We start from the raw sequence: 14359 nt of genomic DNA on the forward strand, positions 1-14359 counted from the left end.
CCCCCCCACCCCCCCTGTCCGTCTGGGGAGAACGTTGAAACTAGTCAATGTCACACACACACACACACACACACACGCACACGCACACACACACACAGACCCTGTTCGCTGTGTTTGCCATTTTAAATGCCGGTTACACTAAACCAAAATGTTCCCTGTGATAAAGGGCTTACTGTACTTTACTTACAGTACATCCTGTCAATGCTGACTGTTCATTTAACTGTATATAAAGTGTATATCTATATACACATTTTAGATTTATTTAGCCCTTTACGGGTGTGTGTATGTGTGTGTGTGCAACACACACACACACACACACACACACACACACACACACACACACATTATATAGCGCTTTTATCCAAAGTGCTTTACATAGACTGTGCATTACATTCACCCATTCACACACCGATGGCGGAGGAAACCATGCAAGGCACCAACCTGCTCATCGGGAGCGATACAGGGGTTCAGCGCCTTGCTCAAGGACACTTCGACATTTAAGTCTTCTGGGGGAGCCCGGGATCGAACTGGAAACCTCATGGCTTCCATCCGGCCGCTCTAACGGCCACTCTACCCCTGAGCCACTGCCGCCCCATATAACACACACACACACACATATACGAACACATTTTCGAAAGCCCTTTGTAAATTTCTCTCTTCCCTCTGAATGTTGTTACACAGAAAAATGTGCCTGTGTCCTGCTGTTAACACACCCCCCTCTCTCCCTCTCTCTCTTCCCCGGTGTGGTTCTCAGTTTGACATCATAGGTGTGTATATTTAGCCAGCAGATGGATTCTCCCGTGGCAGTAGCAGCAGAGCAGACTGCATGGGTGCCCGGGTCTCCGGCAGCCGAGGAGAGGCGCGCCCGCTGCTCAGATCAAGCGGAAACGACGCTCTGACTCCGATCTGCTCAACCATCGCTCTCAGTCTGCCTCCATTATTCATTGGCCGTTCCACATGGCCGACCGGGCCGGCGCGCGTACCGTATGCACATAACAACAGTGGTATCAAAATGCACTTAAAGTACCAAAAGTTGAAAGTACACATTGTGCAGAATGTCCCATTTCACAAGTTTTCAAATGTATAACATGTATACAAATCTTTTGAAAATAGCCGATCTACAAGCTCACAATGCTCTACAAGCTCGCATTGTGAGCTTGTAGAGCGTCCGTTTTCAAATGGCCGAAATCTATATAGGGCTGAAGTGATTAATGTATGTTTTGAAATAATAATCAAAATCAACAAAGTAACTAAAGTTTTCAAATCATTGTAGTGGAGTAAAAAGTACAATATTTGCCTCTGAGATCTAGTGGAGTAAAGGTATTGAGAATTGGAAATACTCCAGTAAAGTAAAAACTCCTCAGATTTGTTGAGCCCTCACCCATTGCATCTCCACTGAGCTCTACATCAGTGCTGTATGTGGCCGCGGACCCCCACCTGAAAATATGTTATGCCAGGGACCCCCAGAAGCAAAGATTTGTGTTAAAAATCTTCACCTTTTAGAAAAAAAAGATTCAAAGACTTGGACACCTTTTCAAGACTTTTCAAAAATAGCAGATCTACAAGCTCGTACCGCGGCACTCTGTGCTATGAGCTTGTAGGTCTGCTATTTCTGAATAGCCAATGTATAAAATATGGATAAAGGGGTTACAATTATTTTGACGCTTTATTAATAAATGTTGCTGGGGACCCCTGGTATCCCTCCAAGGACCCCTGGGGGTCCCCGGACCCCACTTTGAGAACTAACGCTTTAAAAAAATAGCCCACAGAGCCTATACAAGCTCACACGTTGTGAGCTTTTAGATCGTCCATTTCTGAAACATTTTACATCTTTACACAAATATTCTCTTATGGGGGGCCAAATAAATACAAGGACGGGGGTCCTTGACATGAAAACGTTTGAGAACCACGACTCTTAATGGTTGAGGGCTGAAAAGTGCGAGAAGTTGGACCAAACAGCAGGACAATAGTCTACATAAATACCACTAAATACATTATGAGGCTCTGTTGGATATTATGACTGTATGGGTCAAAGTAGTAAAATACCACATTAAAGTTGTTTTAAAACACATAAATAAAAAGGTAAAAGTGCTCTACAGCAGGGTCTCACAAAGCGGGTGCCAAGGGCACCCTAGGGTGCCACAGAACACTTTCATATTTGGAATTCATCTTCAACCCCTAGTAAAACCTGAGTTGCACATTACTTGGAGAGTTATTTTTCGATTTACAGTACACCATATCTCTTTGCCAAAAATTGCTGATCTGCAAGCTCGCTGTGAACCTGCAGATCGGCTATTTTTGGCAAAATGTTCCCCCCAGAATAGGGATGCTGGGGTTCAAGTGGTTAAATGTCAAGTATAAAGTTATTTTCAATCCGTCCTAATGGAAACTGATATTGTCTCAAGTTTTCCTCGTGGCATACTGTAGCTTATAGGAGAGGGGGGGGGGGGGGGGGGGAATTACATATTTACGTAATGTAAACATCACATAAATGTAAGGTGCTATAACAATGTAAGTCAGGGGTGCCATGGATGAAAACGTTATTTACACGGGTGCTATGGGCCAAAACGAGTTTGAGAACGACTGCTCTAATGCAGTTGTTCTCAAACTTTTTCATGTCAAGGACCCCCAAAATGATATGTATTTGGCCGCGGACCCCCATTTAAAGATATTTAGTTCCAGCGACCCCCATTTAAAAATATTTAGTTCCAGGGACCCCCACAAGCAAAAATTTGAGTTACAAATGTTCGCTTAAAAACAAAAACAAAAAATCAATGATTTGCACTTAATGTTCGCGATTGTTTTAAAATAGCAGATCTACAAGCTCATAGCACGGCACTCTGTGCCGCGCTATGATCTTGTATATCTGCTATTCTTGAAAAGCCAAAGTATAAAAGGATAAAAATATTGTGATGCTATAGTAACACATTTTGCTGGGGACCCCCTGGAACCCCCTCAAGGACCCCACTTTGAGAACCAAGTCTCTAATGTGTGTCATTATTTTCTTTATTATTGCCCATGACCTTCACACCAGACTCCAATCGATGTTAATAGCGTCACATGTTTTATTTGAGCAATTAGCAGTAAAAAATGAACGCCACTCAGTCTGTTGTTCCCTAAAAGCCTAATAATTTACCCTCGGAACAAGGTAACGCGTCAAGCACCTTTCCATCTATCTGACCCAGGGTAAGACAACCATGTCAGGCATCCTATTGCCTCCTTTGTCCTGAAGCGGTGATAATTGGCACGTTAATGAGCGCGGTGACGGCGCACCGGAAAGATTTAAGGGTCAGAAACACAGGCAGTGGAAACAAACAACAGACACCTTCATTACTTTAGTATTGACGCACGTTATTTGCCTCAGCCCTAACCATAAAGCACCACAGGTGTCTTTGCGCACACAACAAATACGCTATTGTTCATGACGCACAAACACACACACACACACACACACACACACACACACACACGTTTGAATTACTACGTATACTTGTGGGGATATCAACATTTTAGGACAGCAATTTTATTAATCTTCACTTAATCTTTTTTACCATTTCTAATCCTAAACCTTAAACTGAAAATAGTCGATCTACAAGCTTACTAAAAATCCTATTCCCAATCTGAATGTTTTCATAATTGTAAGCATAACTTTTTTTAAACTGTTTTTTTTTTTTTTTTTAACCACAAAACAACCATTTCTCTTGGGCGGACCAGGACAATTGTCCTCACAATGTCTGTTTCTCAAATTCTACTATACCTGTGGGGACATTTGGCCCTAACAAGTATAGTGACGCTCAGACACACACACACACACACACACACGCGCGCGCGCGCACACGCACACATGTAATCCTCAACATAATGAGTTGGTCCTATTTTCTGACCACAATGAACACAGCGTGTTACTATGGAAATGCATGAGGGGAGGGGGGGGGGGGGGTAACATTGCTACACATTGATACACATCCCTTGTGTTCTATGCAAATGAAGTGAGAGCTGGAGAAGGGATATTTGACTTCCAACAGGCTCTATGCACACACAGCAGCCATATTGCAAAGATATTGGGCCGCTTTCCCTACTTACTTCACAGGTGTTACCGGAATACCGGCAATGATACTAATGAAGGCTCTGTTCCATTTAGTGTAGCGCAGTGGTTCTCAATCTTATTTTAATTTCTAGAACCCCCGTAACTCAAATTGAACATTCCATTTGTCTACTCACAGAGTTACACACCCTTAAGGGGCCATTTGGAACCGCCTCAAGGAACCATGAGGGTCCCTGGGCCACACTTTGAGACCCAATGGTGTAGCAGAGTGTTTCCAGTGAGCCAACATGCACAATATCAGCACCCTGACTCTGTTTGATCAGAATGGAACACAACCTTAATTAGTACCATTTGTAAGACCTGTGAACAAAGTAAGGAAGAGTCCAATTTTCTTTCCAAAATGGACACACACACACATAAATCAACAATATAATTTCTAAAATGTGGGAAAAGGTCCTTCGATAAAAGAAAGCAATAACTTGAGATTAACCCATTCAATCCGGGAAGGCATCTCTGTCATTTTAGCTTTCTTTGGCTATTCAAAAATGGCTTGGATCTACAAGCCATTTGGCAGAGATGTGTTCCCGGATTGAAGGGGTTAACAACAGAAACCATGTGATATGATGGACTGTTCTTAGACCCTCAGTCTGACAAGGAAAAAGTCCCAAGAAACACATATTGTGGAGAGATAATAGGAAAGAGGAGGTGAGAGGATGAAGCAGAGAGAGAGGAGAATAACGTAGGACTAGAGGCCACGGTAACCAGAAATACAATGTTATGAGCAGTGGTGGACAGTAACCAAGTACATTTCGTTGTTGTCGGGCAGAAACTCATCTCCGTATTTTAACTTTTTTGTGTTTTTCCGTAAATGAACGCCATACTTGATCATACTACAGCATCACACGAAAGTATCAAAAGTAGCAGATCTACAAGCTCTTAACGTGGAGCGAAGCGACACATTTTGAGCTTGTCGATCTGCTACTTTTGCTGTTTTTCAGTTTGAATCCTGAAAAGTAACAGTTTTGGGCAGTTTTCTGCCCGACAGAGATGATTTACTGCACTTAAGGAGTAGTTCACCCAAGAAAATATATATTTCTATTAATTACACAGGCCACGAAGCCTTGTTTTTGTTACATTCCTAAGCCAATAATTTGAATAGGTGACTCAGTAAGAGACTCTTTGAGTCTCCGCCAGTCATCAAATGATTGGCTTAGGAATGCAACAAAAACGAAAAAATCCCCATGAATTGAAGACGTCATGGGGTGTGTAATTGATACAAACATTGATACACAGTCACTTGAACTACTCCCAGTACATTTCTCTGAGTATCGGTACTTTACTTGAGTATTTACTTACTGTATGACTTTCACTCCACTACATTTCAACGACAAATACTTTTGACTCAACTACATTTCTAGCAAAGCAAAAGGTACACTAGCGTACGATGATGAATTAGCCACTAAATATTAGCCTCGATCTCCAGGCTTTTATTTTTTAGTTTTGCTAAAAAATAAAAGCCGGGAGGAGCGCATCGGTGTACCCGGTAATGTTGTGTTAACGGGGCGGGGGTTGACGGACAGATCGGTGAACCAATGGGATCAGGCGCCTCTATATACACCCGCCCCTCTATACAACGAAAACAGGAGCGCTGGTGCAGCCTACTAAATATAGTGGAAAATAACAGGTAGCGATTTGCGATCTGCTATTTTCACAATTATTATTTTTTTCTGGAAAACGTACTTTGTAATTTGTACTCGAGTACAAATTTGACAGAGCACCTTTCACTCCAGGAGTATCTATATTTTGACTCAAGTACTGGGGGGGGTTGAGTACTTATCTGTCCACAACAGGAAGCAAGAACAGAGGAGAATAAAACATACTCTCGCCACAGAGACAATAATGGACTAGAGGGCAGGGTAAACCAGAAAAAAGAAAAAAAAATAGATTGTTATGAAAGGGGAACAGAAAACTCCAGCAGCCTGCGGCTGATTTATGGTTGGCCAACAGTAAACAGGGATGAGAAGAGGTAGTGTGGCGACTGCAAGATGGACGAGGAGGAGGAGGCACATAAAAAAAGATCACATTTTTACCGCTAAAGAGGAAGATAAACACAGTGAGGAGGACGACTCAGGGTTTCTCTAGGGCTGTCACGATTACAGTTGAGGTTAGTTGAGGATAAATTGTCTGATAATTGTGATTAACGATTTTGTTGTGTTTTTTGGCATTGGACATTGGAACATAATTATGAAAAAAAATGTGTCCAAAACTAAAATAGAAACTAAAATAGCAAAAGTAGCAGATCTACAAGGTTTTGTGTGACGCTGTAGTACGATCATAGCCTGACACTCAGCCTGAATTTTCATTTCGTTTCACTCCATTATTCAGTCTGAAAGCCCTCTCAATGCAGCCGGTTGCTGAGATGGGGGCGTGGCCAAAGTTTTTTTTTTCAAAGACTCTTTGGCGATTGGTTCGTACTGGATTATCCCGATCCCGATTCGTCGATCAGATTTTCAACCGAGGCTGAGACCTCCTATGAGAGCGTCACCAGACCAGAATCGCCTGAACATATTTTTTTAATGGCCGTGGCTAGCGATTCACGGGCTGGAGCCAGGCTAGTACGATCAAGTAGGGAGTTAATTTACGAAAAAACACAAAACGTTACAATATGGAGAGAAGAGGTTTGTGCCCGACGGCAACGATAAACAAATTACATCACACGCGGGCCGGCATGAAGTCCGAGAACCACATTGGAGTCGTTCCCATGTGCTACCCGAGATCAACTACCATCGTTGAGACTCGGAATACTCTCTCTGACGGGGGTCGCAGTGCGTTGATGGCTTGTTAACGAATGTCATTGATTCTGAATAGACCAAGGTGTTACTTGATTTGAATCCTTTGAAACAGAAGGGTGTCATTGACCACTATTCTGCTGAATTCAAAAAAGCTGTTCTAAAAAAAGGCATATAAAAAAAACAGACTATTGTATTAATTCAAATTTGTATGACCCTTCATTGGACTCAAAAGTAAAATGATGTGACCTTCCCTTGGACTAAAATGAGAAAGGTATGACCCTCCCCTATTTTACTCCAAGGAACCCCTTCTGCAAATTTCAAGTAGTCCCTTAGTCAGCTAAATCTACAGTTGATTTAGTCGACAACAATGTATTATGACAGGCCTTGATGGCCTTTATGCTTGATTTATGCTTAGCTGTGTGCCGAAAATACAGTAGACGATCTTCAAGCTTGTCAGAAACCGTCAAATACGGGGGCTTTAATGTACAGTATATACTCTACATCATTGGTTCCCCAGGGGTCCTTGGGGGGGTTCCAGGGGGTCCCCAGCAAAATGTTTTAATATAGCATCACAATAAATTTAACCACTTTAACCTTTTATACTTTGGCTATTTAAAAATAGCAGATCTACAAGCTCATAGCGCTATGAGCTTGTAGATCTGCTATTTTAGAAAAATCGTGATTTTTTTGCAAACCTTTGAATATATATATATTTTAAAGTGAACATTTGTAACTCAACCTTTGCTTCTGGGGGGTCACTGGAACAACATATTTTCAGATGGGGGTCCGCGGGCCGAATACATACATTTTGGGGCTCCTTGGCATGAAAAAGTTTGAGAACCACTGCTCTACATAACACATTGAGCGGGAAATTTTAGGGAGGTAGGATGCATGTACGAGCAATTTCTCCATTTCCCTCACCGTGTTCCTTTTGCTTTAAACATTAATCTGCCAGCCAGGCATTTCCGGATCTTGCTCTTTATAGCGCGGGGTCATTGATCAGCACAAGCCCAGATAGCAGGGAGCCAATTAGGGAACTTCACACCAGACACCAGTCTTGGTTGTTTTCCCCTGTTGTCGGTTGCTCACCTACAACACTACACAGCCAGGTGTGAGGAACATAATACCCCTCCCATTTCATGTCTGATGCACCCAGAGAATGAAGAGAAAACTCATTAAGGTTTTGGGTGGATCTTCTGGGATAAGGGCCAGCGGGGTAACGGACTGTTGGACAAGGCTCTTGTTGTTGTGCCTACAGTACTGTACCCTACACAGTACTGTACCCTACACAGTACTGTACCCTACTCAGTACTGCTACCGTTTTAAGATCCCTACTCTGATGTTGTACCTACTGTACCCTACTCAGTACTGCTGCTGTTTTAAGATCCCTACTCTGATGTTGTACCCACTGTACTGTACCTTACTCAGTACTGAAGCGGTTTTAAGAGCCCTACTCTGATGTTGTACCCACTGTACTGTACCTTACTCAGTACTGAAGCGGTTTTAAGAGCCCTACTCTGATGTTGTACCCACTGTACACTACTAAGTAGTGGTGCTGTTTTAAGATCCCTACTCTGATGTTGTACCTACTGTACCCTGTACCCGTTTTAAGGTCCCTACTCGGCCACAAAAGAGCGAGCACATCTAAAGAAGAAGTCTAAGATCTTCTCAGTCCTTTACAGAAGGCTTTGCCAAGCCTAGGAGGAGGGCAAGGCCAAGGCAAGGCAATTGGTATAGCACACTTAAAAAACAAGGCAATTAAATGGTCTTTACACAAAACAGCAAGCAACGGAAACACATTACATAATGATATTAGGATACAATAAAAAACTAAAACAGTAAAAATAAATCAATAAAATTACAGTTCAGATGATAAAGAAAAAAAAATAACTATGAGAGCAGCGGCAAACGGAAATATCTTTAGCTGTGATTTAAAAGAACTAAGAGTGGCAGCAGAGGAAGTGCTCGTTTCTCTGGAACTTAGACGCATTCATCCACCAAACGTAGTCAACAAATGGGGCTGAGTCACTCACTGATATGGGACAGGGCTGTTGTAAGCTGAGCTGCGCGGTGGCTAGCTTGCCAGCTCCGTGGTGGCTAGCTTCCCAGCAACCTTCTGTCCTATGTACCCAACACAATGTGATTCACAATGGCTGGCTGTGTTGGATGGCTCTGGACTTGTGGCTTGGGCCTCTGCAAAATTCATGGCTCTTTTTTCTCCCCTTTCTAGCTAACAGCTATGAGATGTAACTCAAGACACTCCTCGCTACAGTCGTGTTTTATGATTGAGCTAATGAGGTTTAATCTGGGGGACAGTGTGGCTGTTCCAGCGTGAGTGGTAGCCTTAATGATTCACAGCTCAGTTCCAGACTGGTACAATAGCCTGCATAGCCTACTGTGTCATTTTTTTTTTTGCTATAACCATTATCTTATACTTTGGGCGATTCAAAAACGGCAGATATACAAGCTCATAGCGTGGCACTGAGTGCCGTGCTACGAGCTTGTAGATCTGCAATGTTTTTGAAAAATCGTGAAAATTCGTTCAAATCTTTCAATATATATGTTTTTTTAAAGCGAACATGTTTCACTCAAATCTTTGCGTCTGGGGATATATATATATTCAAAGATTTGTACACATTTTCACATTTGCTCTTCTTCTAAAATAGCAGATCTACAAGCTCATAGCGCGGCACTCCGTGTCACGCTATGAGCTTGTATATCTGCTATTTTTGAATAGCCAAAGAAATCTAGAGTGACACAGATGCGTTCCCGGATTGAATGGGTTAAAAAGGGTAGTCAATTTAGTCAACTATCAATCAAAGGCTTCTCAAGGGTAAAGGTTAACCATAGTACCCCTTTTTTTTTCTTAAACCTAGATGCTATCCTCAAATTACAATGCTTGTTCATCCTTGTTGACTTCAAGTCATAGCCAACAGGAAGCAGAAATCAGGGCATAAAATCTTTGGTAGCCTAAAGGCATTGAGATTGAGATATTTTACTGTATACTGACGCCCAGTATCATGGCGCTGCGTGGTCTGTCCATTATATAATCACATTTAGACATATTCAGGCACAGTTTATTGAATTATGTGCTCACATAGTCTTGCATAAGCCCACTGTTTTTCTGCTGCTGTTGAGTTGACTTCTGTTTCTTGAGATATGAGACTCCTCAGTTAAAGGAGAATTTTGGACTACGGTTTTCTTACCTTTTCTATGATGTTATGATATCTTAGGATGAGTTTCTACTGTACCATTCATTCTGAGATATCATAACATCATAGAAAAGGTAAGAAAACCTTAGTCCAATTCTCCTTTAAGCCTGATTCATACTTCATTGTCACGCCGCGATGCACGCTGGATTTGTACTTTATATCGGCTATGTTTGGCGCGGGACACCGATGTACCACAGAGTATAAATTAGGGTGTAAGGGTTCCTGACAGCCTGCTAGCTTGAGGGGGGGGGGGGGGGGGGGGGCCCTATTACCTGGTGATTCATAGGTATGGTAACTGATACCGACATATAGCTTCAAATTACATAGAAATCGTTCATTGGCCACACACACGCACACAAGATACCTGTTTGTTAAAGCAATACTAGAAAATAAGAGTGACACTTCAAGGCAGCCTCGCCTTGAAGTTTCACTCCATTTTCTAACGTGTGTGTGTGTGTGTGTGTGTGTGTGTGTGTGTGTGTGTGTGTGTGTGTGTGTGTGTGCGTGTGCGTGAGTGTGATGGTGGCGGGCAGTGTTTCCGTTAGCCGGTATTTACCGGCCATTGACCGATAAAATGTTTAATTGGCCTTTAACTCACTGAGTGCCAGAACTATTTCTGGCCAGTGCGATTTTTTTTTCAAAGTAAAAAAAAAGTGCTTAGGAAGCGAGATACAGCCCTTTTCAGTTATAGGTTAAACAAGGAGTGGCTGGAGCTGCAAATATTCAGATAATGATATCTTGGGTTCTGAACATTTTTTTTTTTTTAAAGGTCGTGATGACCTCGTTGACATTTGTGAAACCACACCTGAAAACCCTCAGTGATTGGCAACCATCAGGGGATCAATCATACTGGAGATAAATAGTCTGTGACTACTTGAAAAGGTAAGAGAATCACAAAATCCAGGCACTGGGACCACACAGCCAGAAATAAGTCTGGCCCTGAATGAGTTAATGATACCGATTGGTATTGTGTTTTATATCATTTTACATTCGTAAAAAATATTCGTTCCATTTGAACGGTAATGGAGTCGAGCGTTCAGCATGTATAATCATCCATTAACGCTCATGTTGACGTAGCCTACCGCGCAATACAGGCTGCTGTACAAAATGGCGGAATTTAGCCTCAGGTAAGTGTGTCACCGGCAGCAGATATATCACTCGAGCATATCTTATTGGTTTAACCACTTAAGCCACATACATATACGATAACAGATTAGCAAAAACAGTCGATCGACAAGCTCACCAACGCGCTGAGCTGTGGAGCTTGTAGATCGCCCATTTTCACCATAAAAAAAGAGTGTTCTTAGAAAAAAAAAGACAATTATTCAATATGCTTTGTATAAATCCATTTCCTCTACTCTCCCCCCCTCATCTCCTCTACTCTCAGGCTTAGGAGAAACCGCAGTAGACAGAGGGGATTAGCCTCGCTCTGGTTGAGAGACAGCTCTCATTACCTCTATCTTCCTGCGATGCGTTAACCCGTTCAAACCGGGAACGCATCCGTGTAACCACTCCAATAGGCTCTGTGCACAGCAGCCATATTGTGAAGAAATTCACAGGTGTTGCCAATGATACTAATGAAGGCTCTGTTCCATTCTGGTCAAACAGAGTCAGGGTGCTGCTGATAGTGCATACTGGCTCACTGGCCCCTTGCGGATGTGTAACTCTGAGAGTGTACAAATGGTTGGTTCCATTTGTACACTCTCAGAGTTATGGGGGTCGTGGAAATTAAAAAGTCTTAGAACTGCTGTGCTACACTTAATGGAGCAGAGCCTTCATTAGTATCATTGGTAACACCTGTGGAAGTGATAATAAGGCTGCTGTGCATAGAGCCTATTATTTTACTGATATTATAGCAACATAAAAGTGTTTCAGAAAACACTGGATTTAGAAGACATTAGTAGAACGGTATCTCAGGTCTCAACGGGTTAATACTCTCCCTACAGTAGCTAATACCAGCAGGTGCTGAGCAGAGAGAGGCTTACATGATGTGCCAGACAGCAGACCATAACCACAACTCCTCCATTCACTTTGTTTGTTGTTGATTATTGTGCAGATCTGTTCCAGGGGACCCCCAAGGGAGGTCTTTGAGGGGGTTCCAGGGGGTCCCCGGCAAAATTAGCAAAAATAACCCCTCTAATACATCTACGAGCCCACTTCGTGTCACGATGCGGTGCGTTGTGGGCTTGTAGATCTGCTAATTTACCGCCCCCCAAAAGATGTTAAAGATTTGGAACATGTTGTGAAGCATTTTAACAACACAATTCTTCTATGGGGGGCACTGCCACTGTGGCACAACATATTTTTAGATGGGGGTCCGCAGGCCAAATAAATATTAATTTGGGGGTCCTTGACATGAAAAGGTTTGAGAAGCCCGGTCTATAATTACTGTATGCTGGATTGGTTTGGGGGAAAAAATAGCTTTTTTCTTTTTTTTTTAAGGCAGCCATCTGAGACGATGAGCCAACGGTTCAGAGACTTGGCCTTCATTTTTAAAGCAGCTCCCAGGCAGGGTTGCCAGATCTGCTTATTATAATTTCCCCGCAAGATTTTATTTGAAAATAGCCGATCTACAAGCGACGCGTGGTACGCTTGTAGATCTGCTATTTTCAAATAGCCAATGTATTATGTTAAAGTGCTCATATGTGGCCCATAGTCGCTTCTTTTGGGCTGGTTTTCCTAGACCTGGTTGCTTGTTTCTCTCACAGAATCTGGCAACACTGCTCCCAGGCTCACGAATGGAAGTGAGTGAGCTTTCTAACTCTAGGCTCATTTAATCAATTTAAATTTAGATCTTATACGCCTCCCACTGGAGGGGAATAAATCAGCTCACCCGGATACAGAATGGGCATGTTTTAACTCTGGAGGAAAGAAAAAAGGGATGAATAAGAGACATAGTGTCTTGATGCCCTTTTCTGCAAGCATCATGCCCGGGGGGGGTGGGTTCCACTGGGGACACCTCTGCCATGCCCCCTGACACACAGATCACAGTGAAATAGAGCCAACGAGATGGATTACCACCAGTCTGGAGTCTGGATACAACATTCATAAGCCAGTTTCTTTACCCACCGTTCTAAAAACAACAACAATTGTTGCTGAGAATCGACGCAATTATTAAAACGGCAGAACTGCGAGTCAATCTGTGTGCGTGTGTGTGTGTGTGTGTGTGTGTGTGTGTGTGTGTGTGTGTGTGTGTGTGTGTGTGTGTGTGTGTGTGTGTGTGTGTGTTAGGGCTGTGAATCGTTTGCTATCTCACGATTCGATTCCGATTTTTATCGATTTTTTCAAAATAAACGATTCTCGATTCAAAAGCGTTTTTTTTCCGATTCAAACGATTCGATTCAAAACGATTCTCGATTCAAAACGATTCTTGATTCAAAACATAGGATACATTTATGTAACTTTTATAATTGTAAAGGTTTTATCAACTGATAATAATGTAAACACACAAAGGTAAATCCAAGATCCTCCCCCCAAAAAAAAAAGTATTTTTTGAAAATCGATAAAAAAAAAAAGAGAATCGATTCAGAATCGTCCAACATGAGAATCGCGATTCGTATTCGAATCGTTTTTTTCCGACAACACTGTATGTATGTATGTATGGAGAGAAAGTTGATGGCATCTGGAGGGAGGCTGGACACCATTCCCCCGGCACTATAAGCCCTGGATGTGATGTCAAGTGTGTGAAGGGAGGGGATGGGAGGGGAGGGCTTGAGGAATCACGTTCTCCATTACTCATGGTTTTGCTCGTCACATAAAAAACAACAGACACGTTAAAAAGACCAAAGCATTCAAACATATTTAAAAAAGGAGAGAAAGCAGCAATAAAAAATAAAAATAAAACTGCATCAGTAAAAAAAAAATAGCACCAATGCATTCAATGTGCAATATAGGTACAGTTAGGCCTGTCCCATTTATTACATAATCACCTATTCGCAATTATTTTGCATAATCGTTTCCATGTTGAAAAACACATTTACAAACCTTTTTTTTTGCGCGTGGAAATAGCCGATCCGTACAAGCTCACGACGCGTTGTGAGCTTGTAGATCAGCAATTTCTACTATTTTAACCCATTAAGACCTGGATCTGTGGTCACTTTTTGATTGTGTTTGAAATGTGTGCAAATCTTTGAATATATAAATTATTTTAAAGCGAACATTTTTTACTCAAATCTTTGCTTCTGGGGGGTCCCTGGAACTAAACATTTTGAGATGAGGGTCGGCGGCCAAACACATATCATTTTGGGGGTCCTTGACATGAAAAGGTTTGAGCACCACTGACATAGAAACATACGTTTTTCAGAAAACTG

General features: G+C 42.2%; 1 protein-coding gene across 4 annotated transcripts in view; it reads right to left on the reverse strand.

Annotated features, from left to right (window-relative positions):
• kcnma1a (potassium large conductance calcium-activated channel, subfamily M, alpha member 1a) overlaps positions 1-14359 on the reverse strand; it is a 268520-nt gene that overhangs the window by 216020 nt on the left and 38141 nt on the right. The window lies entirely within an intron of this gene.

This window comes from Gymnoscopelus microlampas (assembly GCF_963454915.1).
Source record: "Gymnoscopelus microlampas genome assembly, chromosome: 13".
Taxonomy (NCBI): domain Eukaryota; kingdom Metazoa; phylum Chordata; class Actinopteri; order Myctophiformes; family Myctophidae; genus Gymnoscopelus; species Gymnoscopelus microlampas.